This window comes from Passer montanus, unplaced genomic scaffold (genome assembly GCF_014805655.1).
Source record: "Passer montanus isolate IOZ18808 unplaced genomic scaffold, ASM1480565v1 scaffold150, whole genome shotgun sequence".
Lineage (NCBI taxonomy): Eukaryota > Metazoa > Chordata > Aves > Passeriformes > Passeridae > Passer > Passer montanus.
Window position 1 is genome coordinate 523,550 of NW_024362052.1, and position 16,162 is coordinate 539,711.

The window sequence follows — 16,162 nt, forward strand, 5'->3', positions numbered from 1 at the left end:
CTGGTGAGTTTTGTTTCTCAGGGGAACGGCCATGGTTCGTGTCCAGGGCCCGGTGGCCCGGAGTGGCCGGCTGCCTGCTGAAATTCCGAATGGATGACACCAGTTCCGCCATTAAAAGAAAAGATTGACAGTAATTTTGGTGGTTAAATCAGCTTTTTCTGCTGGTTTCACTAAGAGTTTTGTCCTTTTTTGCTTGTTATGTCCTAATTTTTGCCCCGCCATCCACTTGAGTTACACAGTAACCCCTTCAAAGTTAAACTATCCAATCTCGATACTTAATAACAGAGCAGTGAAATGGTTACGTTTCTGACAAGTGAAAGAAGTTAGTGTTTGCCAAGATGAAATTGTAACCAGTGTTTTATTTTGGGAGGAGGATTGAGCAGCTCAGAAACGAGCACGAGGTGGCAGCAGTGCCTCATAAAGCGGGCAGTGCCTGCAGCTCGCAATTAACATCCAAACCCTAGTGGAGACAGGTCCTTAAGTCTGGGGTCTGATTATAATGTAGGAAATGTTAGGAGTAATTTGAGAGAAATCTTAATCTGCTCCTACGCCCTACTCTCTGCCCTATTCTTTTGGCTTCTCAGGGATTTTGTTTAAGTGGAACACTGGGTGCCCGGACTGCAAAATCAAGACAAAAGGGATAAAAGCAGAAACCCCCCAAAACCAGGCAATATAGAGGGGAGAGAAAACATCCATGTGTTAGGCAGGCTGGGAATAAGGAGGTTGAGGCTGCTTCTCCTTTGATGGTTCTTACAGTTTCTAATGTCTCCACCTCAAACTTCCCATAGAGAACAAACAAGAACCCTGAATTTGATGCATCCACATCAAGTCTGTCACCTGGAATCCACAGTTTGCCAGCTCTGTTCCCAGGGGGGAGAAGTGAAGAGGATCTGTGGAAATAAGGCATGTATGGATTTGCCTGTTAGCAGTGGTGCCAGTGAAACTGGGTGTGTCGACATCTGAAATGTTCCAGAGACAGGAAGGGAGTCTCTTCATGAGGGATTGCTTCAGAAAAAACTGTCTGGATAATAGAATAAATTACATTATCTTAAATTTGGCACACAAGAGTATCTATATTTAATAGCCTTGTAGTCTGGTCCATCATCTCATACACTGGCAGAAGTTGCCTCATTTCAGAGAAAGGGAACACTACTTGGTACAAAATGTGTGTTCCTGAAGATTTCTCAGTGTAGCCATGGTGAAGGAATAGTCCTGTGTGAAAAAAAAAATTACTTTTTTTCCCCCCCAGAGTGTTATTTTACCATTCCAATCAGCATTTATGTTGTAGATAAGGGACTTCTTAAGAGCTCTGGATCAGGGTGGAAGCCAAATTGCTCTCCTGAACCTCTGTTAACTCTGAAACAAAACTGAGCTTAATCACCAAAAGACAGCACAATTATGAGTACACCCAGGGAATAACTCTGCTAGGCCAAAAGATTAAATTTGTACTTGTTTCAAGTAGGACCTAGAAGAAAACCAGAAGAGATAGAAAAGAGCAAATATTCATGAAGAATTCTCTTAAAGCATTCTATTTGAACAGAATGTTCTAAGTCCAAGACCTTGAGAAGCTGTTGCACCTAGCTCATTCTGAGACAGCAGAAGCTCACACAGACCAGGCACAACATGGCCAAGAACCTGGAAATCCAAATGACCAGACTCATCAACTGTTGGTAAAAACAAATGATAGTGTTGAAAATACTTGCTTTCTAAAAGCCTCTCCTTGCTTCTGGTATTCAAACTTGCACCTTGCTTTTTTTCCCTTTTAATTAACTTTGGGGATTATTTATAACTAAAAATTTGAATTAGCTGTGAAAGGCCCAAGGCCTTTGCCAATAGTGGTGGTGGATATTCTGAATTAAGACTTTGTCATAAATTCAAAGCCACAGAAACCTATGCAAATCATATCAAGATGCTGAGCTACCTCCACTTTAGCTTCACAGTTTGGATCTCTCTGCTAAGGAACCTTGGTCCCTTAACACATGTTTTGCAAGGCTTATCCAATATTCAAGTAGTAAACAACAGCAGAAGTTATGATTAGCAGAAATGCCCATTGGTAATTCTCTTTGGGCCACACTTTAAATTCATATTGTTGAAATTAGTAGCTCTGAAATGTGTGTGTTAGTGTTTTTAACATGATTTACATTTAAAATTATCATTAAGAGAACAAAAAAATTCCGAATTTATTTAGGAGAGAGATTGCTTTAATTTCTCATAGACTGAACTCCTCAAAAAAAGAGACAGAGCTAAGCCTAGAAAAAGAGCAGAACAAGCGATTTTGGGATCAGAACACAGAGAACAGCATTACCATGGAGCAGTCAGGAGGCAGCTGGACAACAGAAACATGCAGCTGCAGAGCATGGAAAAGGCACTGAAGGAAATGAGGATGGAGTGTCGCAGTCAAATGGAGTGCCAGGTTGGTGGTTTTGACTCCAATCCTCCAAAATGAGTTTTTGTAGATTTCCAGCAAGTTTAATGCTGCCAGATGTATCAAACAAATTGTTGAATGTGGTACTTTCAGCTGTGAGCATGTCTGTAACAGTGTTCAGGGCCTTTGTAATGCTTTGCTTCATGCAGTATTAAATGTAAATGTAATCAAATTTGTGTTTGATTACACAGTGAGCGCTGTGTCAGAATTCCTTCTGAAAAAGTAGGCACTGCCTTTACATTCCTCTTTTTTTCCAAACTTCAACCCCTCAAAAATGAGCTGTGATTAGATAAACTTCTTTGCATTGTGAATAAAGATCCAGTTGATTCCTTTGTTTTCTACCAAACCATAGGCTTGAGCTAACTCACACATCATACATTTTCTCAATCCATTATTTTTTGTTGAAAATTCTCTCACAGGAAATTCACTTTTGTCTTCTGTTCGTACTTTGCACTGTTACCAGTTTCTGAATCACAGTTGCTTGTGGTTCAAATGGTGCATATTGCTGGTTGCAGAAATTAAATAAATAATAAATTATTCATGTAATTGTTTTTTCCCCAACCTCACAAAGCAACCAGTCAAGTTGTATCACTTCAGGTTCTTTAGCCTTAAGTGCTCTGAATTTTGTATTAACATTGCCAGTTGATTAATTTTTTTTCATCAGTTTAACATTTTTCTTTTCCTGTCTTTAAAAAACCAATTTTCTATTCAGTTATTAAAACGGAGAGAGAGGAGCCAGAGCATCCTGACCTAATTTTTCTGTACAACTCAAGTGTACTACAGAAAATCACAAACGTTCCAGGACATTCAAAAGGTAAAAATAAACGAATCTCTTGGTTGCTGATGATGGTATTCTTCAGATGGCTGCAATTGAGGAAAAAAATGAAAGCATCGGAAGAATCTCCTCCTTGACTGTGCAGCTGGAGATGACCAAGGAAGCACTGCATAAAGTCACGGAGCGTCTGGCAGCCAAGCAGAGGGATTTGCTCAGAGGCTGCTGAGCAAACAGGCTCAGATCTGGTGGCCTGTCTGCAGGAGAAGGAGAGAGCCCAGAAGAGCATAAGGTGTGCAAACAATGCTGTGTTTATGCCTCTTTATGACAGTAAATGTTTTATGGTTCAAATCTGTGCCTTAATGTGCTAATACTGTGGTTTTGAAGAAGGTCAGGCAATGCACCTGGAATTCTAACAGTTAGTGGGCAGAGGAGGATAATATTCTAACATTACCACTACCATTGACTAAATCTCTGGTGAAAAGCAGCTGCCAAAAGGCTGGAATGACCTCGATGAGATGAGGGTTCATGCCAGAACAGAACCAAAAGTACAAAGTGTTACTGAGAAGCAGCAGACAGGCAGCACCCAGAATTCCAAGCTGAGGACACCAGTTATTTCTCAGACAAGAAATACAGGATGTGGTAATTCCATGCAGGTCAGCATCTTCAGAAGAAAAATCACTCCAGACAGAATTTAATTCTTTTTGGTGAGAAGGCATTTGAGTGTACATGGTGGGGCTGCTGCAAGAGAATGGCAATCATGTTCATAAGCTACACCCGGTAAGGTTAATTATTCTTTAAAGCCATCATGTCCAATTCTGCTGCACCCTCTTTGCCTAGGTTAGCAATTTTCACACAAACAGTTGGTCTGTTTCACTCTGGTTTTCTTTCTTGCCCCAGACTGGGATTTTAAGTAGTGGTGTCCACACATCTTTGTGGCTTTTTTACATCATTATGTATATTACACATGCTTGTTTTTTATGTAAGCAGAGTGCAAAGGATAAGAAAGAAGCCAGAATATGTGAAAGGGAGGCCAGGCTGAGCGAGCTGGAGCTGGAAAAGATTCAGCTGGCTAGCACGTGCACCGAGAGGCCCCAGGCACTGAATGGTGCAAATCTGGAAAAAGATGAGCTCCTGCAGGAACTCCAGGCTGGCCAGAGGGAGCTAGCTGGCCTTGCAGGTAGGGAGCCTCAGCTTAACCCCCACAGCTGCTAATTCGGGCTCATGTTAAAAATAAAAGAGCAGCCTGCTGGCTGAATCCAAATATGGCTGCTGGTACAGTGTGAGGTTCCTGCCAGCTCAGGATGGTCAGATTGTTCCAGGGAGCTATGTGGGGTTCTGGCACTGAAGGGGGGCAACACAGTCTTAATGGCCCCTCTCACTATGAGCAAAAATATTTAAAACTGCATGAGTCAGGAGATGGAAAAAGCAGATCTAGTAAATCACAGGATAGCAACCTGACCCTTTTTTTCAAGAGAGGTATGTAACAGCAGTACTGGATACTATTAACCATCTATGGTCAAATTATAGTGAAATTTTGTTTTGTTGCAAATTCGCTACCATGTTATTATTCAACATTTCCACATTTTCACAACTAATGTGTGGGAAACCCCATCAAGATATATTACTAAATTATATACAGATGTATAAAATTATAAAAATAAAAATATTTCTGAAATATGTAGCTATAAATATATTATTTAAAATTTAGAAAAGGCAGGATCTGGATCCCAAGTAACCACCAAAGTTCAAGGATATTATTAGGTTAATCTGCACAGGAGCTGGCTGGATGCTTTGCTCTCTGCACACACCTGTGCCCTCAGGAAATACCCCTTGGCAGTGCTGCCTTTATCACAAGCTGGCAGCAGATCAGTGATCTTAGTCTAGAAAAATTAATTTTTTTTTTTGGTCATTCAAATTTCAATCTTTATTTGCCCTCACCAGAGGCATTTGAAGATTTGAAGAGGAGCTATCAGGGTGAAGTCAAGGAAATGGAAAATACTACAAACAGACTGAAAATGCAGTTGAAGTCAGCCCAAGCTGAACTGAAACGGGCCAGGACTGCTCTGAAGACTATGGAGGGATCTGATGGCAATGGTAACTGTGGATTGAACTTCCCAAAAATCATACACATTTGTCTTATCAGCCAGAGAATATTTGTAAGCATTGTCATCAAGATCCTTGTTGTTCACTGAGGAATTAATCTTGTGTTTTCCAGCTCTGGAAGCTGCAGCAAGAATGCAGAAGCAGATCACAGCCAAGAAAGGACAGATAGATGCACTTCAGAGCAAGATTAAATTCTTGGAAGAGGCAATGGCAAATGCAGCTAAGGTCACAAGAACTCCTTTTAAATGTATTTCACTGCATTTAGAGAGATTTGTCTTGGGAGAAATCCATGGGCAAGGGCTCAGTCAGCCCGTGAAGGACCAAAAATAGTTTTGCTTGGTGTCCATGGAAATCAGCCTTCTGCACAGAGGCAGATGTCAATTTATATTTGTTCTTGGAAGAATGAAAGTAGTTGCAATGAGAATCAGGCACTTCCATATCAGTTCTTCCTAAAAATGTCAACTTTGGCATTCTGAATCCTTCTGACCCTGGTTCTCAGTGCTTCCCCTCTGGATTCCGAGGTCATTCTGGATATAAACTTTGTGTGTCAGGGTCTGTCATTGTGAGTCCTTTTCCACTTTCTGTGAGAAACCGCTCCATTGCCAAGAGCTGTATTTCAATGAATGATCATTTATATCTGTTCACTGTAAACTGTCCTATTTCTTCACTGGCTTGGCATCCCGTGGATCCTGAAGCTTAAAATTCCAGTTTCAAAATGGATCAAAAATTGGAGATTTTGTTTCCTTGAGGGCAGTCCCTTTGCACTTTTCCTTGTAAGGCCTTTCTTCTTGTTACAGGGCATCATCTCAGTGCAAGATGCAATATCTAAGCTTCTCAAAGGGTTAATTCAGATATTTCAAAGATGACAATAAAACCTACAGAATATAAATGTCTGTAATTTAGCAATTTTTGACTCATACTATGTCCTCATTTTAGATTCAGGAGAAGCATTACCTCAGAGAAGAAAATAGTAAACTAAGTCAGAAATTGAGCTGTATTAGAGCAGAAAATATCAGGATTGCTGGGGACCTGGAGATCCTGAGATCACAAGACAAACAGCTGAAAGAAAAACTATCAAAGATGGAGACAGCCCTTGAGAAGGTAATGTCAGGAAACTCTCAGTTCAGGGAGACTTCTGGGGGTTTTCCTCTACAGTCACCTGGGAAGAGAAGGGTGGGATTTAGTACATTCTTTAGACCCTCACCTAAAGATTTTTTAAATAGTAAAAGGCTTCTCTTTTCATTAAGAGTTTTCTTGTTGTACTCCTTATTAGCTCAGGAAGTCTAAACTACAGGGAATTGAAAGTAAATTGAAATGTGTCGTGCAGACTGTAGAACCTTCCACTGACTTTGGGCACAGCTGCTTTTCTCTGCTGTTCCACATGAGGGAATTTTTACAGAGTCTGGTGTTGTTTCATTTGCCCTTTACGTTTTTTAGGTGGGATTTCTGTTGCTGACATATGTGACCCCGAAGGTTAGGTCTGGTCTGACTGGCACAGAAATCCCAGGTGCCCTGCAGGTAGGCTGCTCCTCTTCCAGAAGGAAGAGTTCTTTCAGGATTCTGACTTTCTTGGATGTAAATTGCTATGCTATGTCATTCTCAAATCTCTTCTGAAAAACAAGACAAAAGAATTGTGAGACCTCCTCCAAAGCGCAGCATTTCTTACTTTAAATGCTTGTCACTGGAAACTTACCTTTCTTGTGGGGTATGGTTGTTCTGGCCCTTTTTCTGAGTAAATTTTTTAAGGAAGAAAAGGTAGACAGCAACTTCGAACAAAGGTGGGTCAGCTAAGTCCTCAGTCATCCCTTTTCAAACCTTGAGTGTAGTTTTGCCTCATTAGCACAGCTCAATTTTCTAATCCCAGAAGTGTTCAGTAGGTCTGGGGCTGGCCCTGGAAGGATATTGTCCCCTTCTGGGATGTTCTCGTGTGCACGTTATGGCTGCCAGGCTTCTGTAAGCAGTTGCTTTTGTGAGCCTGTCAGCGAAGGCATCCTGCAGTGTTTCCCTGCTGATAGCAGGAGAAAAGTACAGCATCCCTGTGTGCACCTTGTTTCTTTGTCAGAGAGAGGACAGCAAAGAGAGTAATCCACAGAGAGTTAGCACAGCTCATTTGTGCCCCTTCTGTGCTCTGTTGCAGGCATCCCTGCAGTTCGCAGAGTGCCAGTGCATGTGTGTCACAGTGAGTGCCTTGCTGGGAAGCATGGGCCTTGCCTCAGGTTCCTTTGCTTTGGGGTCTGACTCAAGGTTTAACCCTCTTCAGAGCAAACAGCTCTCAAAAGTCTGTACTCTGAAACCTTTTTCTATGTGGAATTCCTCATGTCCATAATTCCAGGTATTTGGAGTGCTATTTACAGTAATGACAACAAAATATTAGATGGAGTCCAATCCCTATCTTTACTACTTAGATGGATAGAGGATATTTTTTACTTTGGCCTTATTTTTAACCATGGACTCTGCAGGCTGCCATGAGAATACTGCTGTAAACGAGTGGTACCTTGGGAGCAGCAGTTTTGTCACAAGAAGTTATCATTCATTTTAGTGACCCACCCCAGCTGCTGGCTTTGAAAGAAGAACAAAGTGCCATATTCCAAATACAACTCTGTATAAGCAGTACAAGAAGTGCTTCGGAGGATGAATGACCAAGGTGGGGAACTTGTGTTGTTTTTCCCCAGGAGCTGCAGGGCCCAGGCTATTCCTCAGCTTCTGCTCCAGGGAAGCTGCAGCACACTGTACCTCTGTCCCACAGCTCTCTACTGTGTGGCCACGTGCCCTGCACCTGCCCAGCTCTGCCCCTCTGTGAGTGCCTGCCTCAGCATGGACACCAGCATGTCCCAAACAGCAAAAATAACATGGAATTTCTACATGGGAGAACATCTGCTCAGAGCATCCAAGAGCAAATTCCTAACATCAAAAGTGAAATAATTCCTGTAGCTTCACATGTGCTGTGTCCTTTCAGATTTTTTTTTGTATAAAAAACAATGTGACAACTATAAAATCCTATAGACTGTGCTAAGAGTTTATTTTACATCTGCCACAAATAACATTTATGAGGTATTAAGTTTGAAAATACTAATATGTAAGCAGATTGGTTTTCACTTTTTTTTTGCTGTAAATCACATCTGACAGTGAAAATAGGTTTGTGCATAGTTGTTGATACATTTAATCATCTGCTTGATATTTGAACCTTCCTCTAAGCTGGCTTTCATTGATTTTGATCAGTTTTATCCACACCATTTTTCTTCCTCTGGTTTTGTACGTCTACCTTTAGATTTAAATTGAATACACTGATTTTTCATTACAGAAAACATCAACTCCAACCTCTCATAAAAAATATGTAATTCTTTTGCTATTTTCTTTGTAGATTTGAGGTATCTCCCAGGTATTTTCATTAATTTCAGCCTCAAAACCTATAGGACACCACAAGTTAGTGCTGGCATTTTTCAGGAATCTTTTCTGGTTTGCTTCCTGATGTGGTGGCAAGCATTTACATCAAGGAACAAAGCATAGTTCCTTCTGTGAAATCCCTGCAGCATCAGGCACTCCCATTCTCTTTTCTCAGAGTTAATCAATTTATACTTCTGAAGATAAAGAAGGAAAAAGGATTTATTTTTAATTTAGTACTACAGTGAGGACCCAACAGGTTGCAGGAGCACTTGAATCAAAGTCTACTTTAATCTTCTTGGTTCCTGCATCATTAGCTGTTGTATGAAAGGAAGCAGCTCCAACACTTGAGACAGACTCTTCTGGGTGACAGTCTGGTTTCCTAGCTGCCATGTGGAGAAGGAGGATTTGGTCTGACTCATTGTCACTTTGACCCATTATGAAACTGAGGATTTGTTCCCCATATAAGCCCTGCTGAAACCAGGGTGTTCACATTAATTTTTTTTAAAATGAAAATGGAGTATCAAAGTTTTTCCAAAGTTCAAGTTTTTCCATCCCCAGATGGAACAAAGGTCAGTGGGAACAATGCTTTGAACATGTGAAATGCTGAAAAATCCAGTTCTCAGCAGTGAAAAATACAGTTTGTACTGAAACAAAGGGTTCTTTGAACCAGGCCTTTGCCTCAAGTCCTGAGCACTAAAATGAGAATAATATTGCACTTGATGTCCAGGATGGCTGTGGCAATCAGGGGGTTTGTATCTGCAGACAGCTCAGCTGCTGCAGAGTTTGCATGGCAAACATGGAATGAGTTTGCCTGGCAAACACCCCCGGGTGCTCCTGTGTCTCCCTTCAGCTCTGTGTCTGTGCCCTGTAGAGCAGCACCTGGGGTCACGGGTTAAAAAGGACAAAACAGGAGACAAGGGAGAGAAAATACGTGCATTTGGATGAGTTGAGCTAAGAATTGGCAACAGAGTGCCTTTGTAAATACTTTTAAACTTAATTATTTTGTTTCAGAAGCCTACCAAGCTGGCCATTTTGAAGGAAGAACCATTGCAGGATCTGAAGAGGATTCTTCAAGGATTAACAAGCTCAGACAGTGAAGTTCCTTCCATGGACCTCAGCAGCCATGGTGGGAGGAAATCCCCTCTAACAACCATGAGGAATACAGTGTAAGAAAAATAGATTTATTTCTGTTGTGTGCTGTGTACTTACAGTGCTCTCTGAAACTGGGATTTGGCTCTTGACATTGTTCAGAAGCAGTGTGGGAATGTGTTTTTGCAAGGTCAGGTTTACACATATACTTGAGATAATCTGGAAACTTCCAAAGCTTCTGTTGTTTGCCAGGTTACTCAGATGCTTCAGGTGGAAGGGAAATAGGTGACCACACCATTTGCCTTTAGTGCTTGCTTTTATTTCTGTACAGAACTCCTTTCTTCTTTTCCTGCTGTATGTAAACATCCAAATGCAGGACTTTTTCTTTTTACCAAACACATGATAATGATAGCAGTACATGAAGTTGAAAAATCAATACAGCAAAAATTCTGATGTTTCTAATCCAGAACATAAGGATACTTCGTAAAAGAAAATATAATTTATGAATTCTGATTAGGATTAAATCAAAACTGCAGCTGGAGAGGCTGCTACTGCAAGCACGGTGGAAAAGCACCGTGAGGAGTTTTAATTTAAGACAGTGAGGAGTTTCACTTAGCTGAGTAACCTGCTTCTCACATTACTCATTTGAGGTTCAGTTTCTAAGGATTTTTTAATACAGCCCCAATCCTGATCTTGTTTGTGTTGTCTTATTCATAATGCTAAGAGCTTTCTGGGGATTATAAAACAAAGCTTTCATGTCACTTTCATGCCTCTAAGCAAGAACTCTGAAACATATTTGCATTATTTGCTTTTCATTTCCATGGGTAAGACCTGGAGACTCCATTTGAGAGCTTCACATTCTCACTGTGGGTGCTGGCTAGCATGACCAAACTTTAGCATAACCCTTCCAGAATGCAAGTTTTGCCCTCATTTTGCTTTCAGGGGTCCTTCCTGCTCACATCCCACAGATCTTCAGTTCCAGGATGTTTCCCTGCTCCTTACATCCCTTGGTAAGTTTTCCCTGGCAGGACTGATGTCAAAGTGGAACATTACAGAACATTCTAAAGAATATAGTCCCAATACAGTGTCTTTTCCTGGCAATTTACTCAAATACCTCTTAGCAGGTGCTATTACTAAAAGGTCTTTATTGCACTTGCTACAAAATCCGTACTTTGTTGGAAAGCAGCTCCTCGGAGGCTGTCATGAGCACACCCAAAATTGATAACTTCTGTGTTACTTCTCTAATTAGCATCAATAGCATTGTTATGTTTTTGGAGCCCACATTTAGGCTCTTGAGTTCTTTATGTGGATATTTAGTTATGGGTGGGCTTTTTAGAGGAACCAAAAAATGCTGTTGGTTTCCTTCCAAGTACTGGATGTGTCGGTATCTTTTAAACTGTGATGACATGAATTTTGTTATCTAAAGGAAATAAGAGGATGTGGCTTTGAGCAGCAGGGTTTGAAGATATTCATCTTAACTACCTTTTCTTTTCTTGCCCATGGTTTGTGCATTCTGTGAAAATTGCCTATGGACACTGATATTGTTCCCTATTTAGAGTTTAAGCCACTGTGCCTCAGAGATAGTCTCTGTTCCTTGTGAGGAGTAACTGCTTTGGATATTCTTTTGGTACTTCTGAGTATTAAATAAAATTTCCTGGGTAGTTACTGTCTGCCTTCTTGCAAACCAACTGCAGCATCCAGGGATTTTCCTAGTATCCAAAAAAACTACAAGTAGGGGTTTTTTATGTAGAAGACTTGAGAAGCAGTTGAGTTTGTAATGGGCAGAGAGTCTTGGATTGTGAGCAGCCATGACATTCCCTGTTTGGGCAGTAAACCAGGAACAGAGAGCAGAACAAAAGCCATTCTGACATGCCAATGACTTTGACAGAAACAAGCATGTTTTGTAAGGAGGCTTTTCCATGGGGATCCCTCCTCAGGTGTGTGCTCACTGCTCTTTGCTTGCACACCTAGGAAATGCATCCACCTGCTTGGCAGCACTTCAGTGTATATCTAATTTTAAGGCCTGGTCAATTGCCTTATTCAAATTAAAAGGCTGTAAGGATGCTCGACATCAATACTTGCAGTAAAAAAAGAAAAAGTTTGTAGTAGCTGTTGTGGTTCCTGTAACACATTTAGTCAAGTTCTGACATTCACTGAAAATGTTGGTGTAGATTTTATTTTGTAAGAACTTCAATTTAAAGGGAATGTTTAGATAATTTATAATGGGTTTTTAAATTATTATTGGAGATAATATTATTACTATTTTCTCTAGCTTGTGAGCCCACACCAAAGAGGCTACAGAACAACATGGAAAGCCTGCAACACTTGGTGGAATCATCACAGATAAAAAAGCAAGGTGCCAGTATTTACCAAAAATATTCCTGTTTTATTGAAAAAACACACATTCTCCAGAAACTGTTCTTGGTACCTGCCGGAGCACTACCTGTGCTTTTACTAGCACACGCTAGTTTTACCAGCAGTACCCACTTGTGCTTATCCAGCTCCTGGGAGAGTAATTAGATTAACTCCACAATGCCCCTTAACTCTAATGAGCTTCAGGATCCTTAACATATCAAACATGGCAGCTGCTCAGGGGTGTCCTCGTGTGCTGTCATGGCCAATTACAGGAAATTTTTGACAAGCTGATGATGCCTTCATGGAAACTGCAAGATTTTCAAAACTTAGTTGCATGAGCTCCTGCCATGGCAGGATGCCAAATGAGACGGGGCTCATTTTCTCTGCACTTTTTCTTATTGCGTATTCCAGTCTCTTCCCCTTTTCTCCTTCAAGTCTCATTGCACAGATTTGGGAAATTATTATTTCCCCTCATCACATAGTGCATTTGTTTCAGGGACATACAAGTGACCTGATGTAGGTAAAACTACTCAAGTTATTTATATAAATAAGTCAGAGATAAGTGTTCTCATTTCTGTTCTTTGCCATCCATTAATATCCTCAGTGATTTTTCTATATTCTCATCAAGAATTGCAAACTGCAGCTGCATTTTAAGGGCTTTGTAGGTACAGCATAACTTGCTATGGTTTGTGAAGCTTCAGCTGGCTGCACCTGAGACCTCAGCCTTTGGAACATAAGGTGGTGCTCAGCTAATCTGTTCTTCTGCTATTTTCAGCCATGTCTCCATGATCAGAACTCAGGAGGCAAAGACAAAGAAATTCAAGGAAAAGGAGAGAAAGCTGTCCAAGTGAAGGCACTGTATGCATTAGTGATCACTTTCATGTAGGTACATTGTGTTTAAAATAAGTTGGTTTTAAATATTAATGATAAAAGCCCTTACAATTTTTAAATTCATGTTTATAGCTCTTATTTTAAATTAGCAGGAAGTACAGAGTAGAAAGGCACCTTAAGGATTATATCCTTCCAGCCCCGTGCCACGGGCAGGGACACCTTCCACTATCCCAGGTTGCTCTAAGTCCCATCCAAACCAGACTTGGACATTTCCACGGATGGAGCAGCCACAGTTTCTCTGGGCACCCTGTGCCAGGGCCTCATCACCCTCACAGGGAAGAATTTCTCCCTATGTCTAAGCTAAATTCTTCCTGTTGAAGCTTGAATTTCATACTCTACCATGATTCATTTGAGGAGAATGGACTCATCAAACTTCAGCTGGAGTCTTGTTGGGGAGGAGAAACTGCTGAGCTGTTCTTAAGCTGTCCTCAGTTATTGGCAGTATTTCAATTGGAGGAATTTTTTTTTTTTTTTGTTTTCCTAATAATTTTTGCACTCTGATACTTTTTGCAACAGAGTTGCAAGCTCAGTCAAAATATTAGTAAACACATCTCCCCTTTCCTAGAAATCAGTTGCATTGAAAATGAAAGGATTGGTTTAGATGGCACATGTATCACAGTTTGGACTTGCCACACACATTGGATAAATCTTCCAAAATTTTCTTAAGGGGACGGTCAGGTGCAGAGAATAAGAACCCTTGAAAAAAGTCACTGCTAAGTGCACTCCCAGTTGTGTTCAAGGAGCCAAGCTAAAAAGAGTTTCAGAAGCTGCAGCTGTGTGCCAAGGGCAGGGAGCAGGTGGATGGGTCAGAGAGCCAGAGAGAAGGGAGGGACATCTCTCAGTGCAAAACAGCAGCTTAACATCCTTTTGCTGGCAGATTTTGGGACAGGTCTGGTCTTCCCCCCTGCCACCAGCAGCAGGCAAGGAACAGGCTGGTAGACACATGAACCTTAGAGCAGCTGAGTACACACAGCCCCAGCAGCACTTGTTATTCCATGTCCTGCAGGTGGATGGCACAGCAGGACTGCTGGGCCAAGCCTGCCCACAGCAAGGACACCACAGATGGCAACCAGCCCCTGGGAGAGAAAAACCTAACAGCAGGCTTATACACTCCAAAGGGTGAGTTCAACTCCCTGAGACAATGTGGGATGGGCATGGGTTTTGCAAAGCAAAAATAGCTGCAGTGAAGGTTTTTGCAGGAGACTTTAGAATGGTTCATGCCCACTCCTCTCAGGCTGCTTGCACTGTTCACCATCCAGCTGCAGCATTCAGTGTTTGTGCACCAAACTATGTGACAAAAAGGAACAGTTTGTGTTTCACATAAAAGTAATCAAGTTGTCTAATCTGACAGAAGTTGGCTGTCAGGGGTATGAGCAGATCAACTTTAAAAGTAGCTCTGTGGTTGCAGGCTTTGCCAAGCTGCGAGTGAGAGTTTGTTTGCTTGAAGATGTCCTGAGCCACTGGCTGTTAGATCCACAGAGGAATGTCAACAATAAGTTGTTTCTCACGTGTAGCTGCACTGGTCTCACTGCCAGGACATTGCATTAGACAGCTATCAGCCATTCCAGCAGCATCTTTTTTATGCAGCAAGGCAACTTTGTTTAAATCTGCTTTCACCTTTGAGGAAATAGATTGTTCAATAATGAGAAAACATCTGTGAACTTGGAGAAAATACTAATAGGTTCCTCCAGAAAAACTGAAATCCAGGTTTATTTCTTTCACCATGCCTGAACCATTTAATTTACATGGCATCGGTCCTGCTGGGAATGGCATAATAATTTAGAGGCTTTTGTAGCAAAAGCTTAGTACAGATCTTTATAGAAACCCTAGCTGATCCTTCAGCAAGGTGATACAATCACGAGGACTGTGAGTTGTCTGTGGGATCAAAGGGCTGGGTGCTTAATTAAAAAATAAATTGTTCTCAATCTGAAAGACTTCTCAGGGTTGGTCTGTTTGACATGCTCACCATTGCATTAGAGAACCTATTCTAGCATAGGTTAAGTAGCTTGCTAGTGAATAACTTAATCTAATAGCACAGTTAATCTCATCAGACAAGCCTCAGGCGTGTGCATAAATACGCTCAGGCGGCAGCTTTGACTTCAGGGATTTCTAAAGATCACCTTCTATTGCTGCTGAATATTACCTATAGTATCCACTTCAATTGGTTAGAAAAGCCAAGTGCTAAGAATGCAGCTGAGGTTGTTCTACTGGACAAAAATCAAAATCCCAACTTGCCTGTGCACTTGTTCTTGGCCTAAGTCTATCTCCCTCCTCGCGCTCCCCCTCATACCCTCCCAGGAGTTCCTTGAGCTATTTTGTGGCCAGGTCTGCAGGAGCAGGCAGCCCAACCCACTCTCCTCGAACAGCTGGATTCCAAGTCCCAGTAAGAACAAGGCCAACACTTGTTCTTCCCAGCAGCTCTAGCACTGTCCCACCAGCTGGATGCCCAGTGACCTACCAGATGCAGGAGGTCAGCTCTGAAGTTCATCTTCCAGTCTTTCACCAAATCCATTCAATTTCACACATCCAGGCTGCTCTACCACACAGAGCAGGAAGGAATTAGCAGAGGCATTTAGTGATGTGCTTTTTGAAGTACTTCTTCCAAACCAAAGTTGTAATTTGTATACTTGCAGATCTACAAAACTCTGCTCTTCCAGACCAAGCTCACTCAAGGGAAGGGCTGTTTGCAGGCTTGTTCTTGCAATGCTTGGTTCAGCATTATGGAAAGAGGAGCTTGCTCAAGTGGCAGCATGTATTTGTACCCAAAAATACAAAAGGCAGAGAAGCAGGGCAGCTTTATGCTTCTAGCATATAAAGATACCAACTAGCTGAAGCTGAAAGTATTCTACTTCATCTAGCTTACTAGAAGGCCACAACTTAAATTCAAGGTGAAAAGCTTAGTCTTAAAAAAATATTTAGAAGTTTAAGCCAAGTATTTGCTAACAATACTGTGGTGTTGTTCATCAGTATGCCACCCCACTCTGTTCCAGCCCAAACCCTATTCCCTGGCCATCTCAGTATTCCAGGTTTTTTTAAAGCCTGCTCCCACCCTGACAAAGTAATTCATTAAGCCTTTGTGACCTTTGCTCTCCCCTCAGCAGGAGTGCAGCTGCCTGCCAAGCCTTTCATTTGAGCCGAGA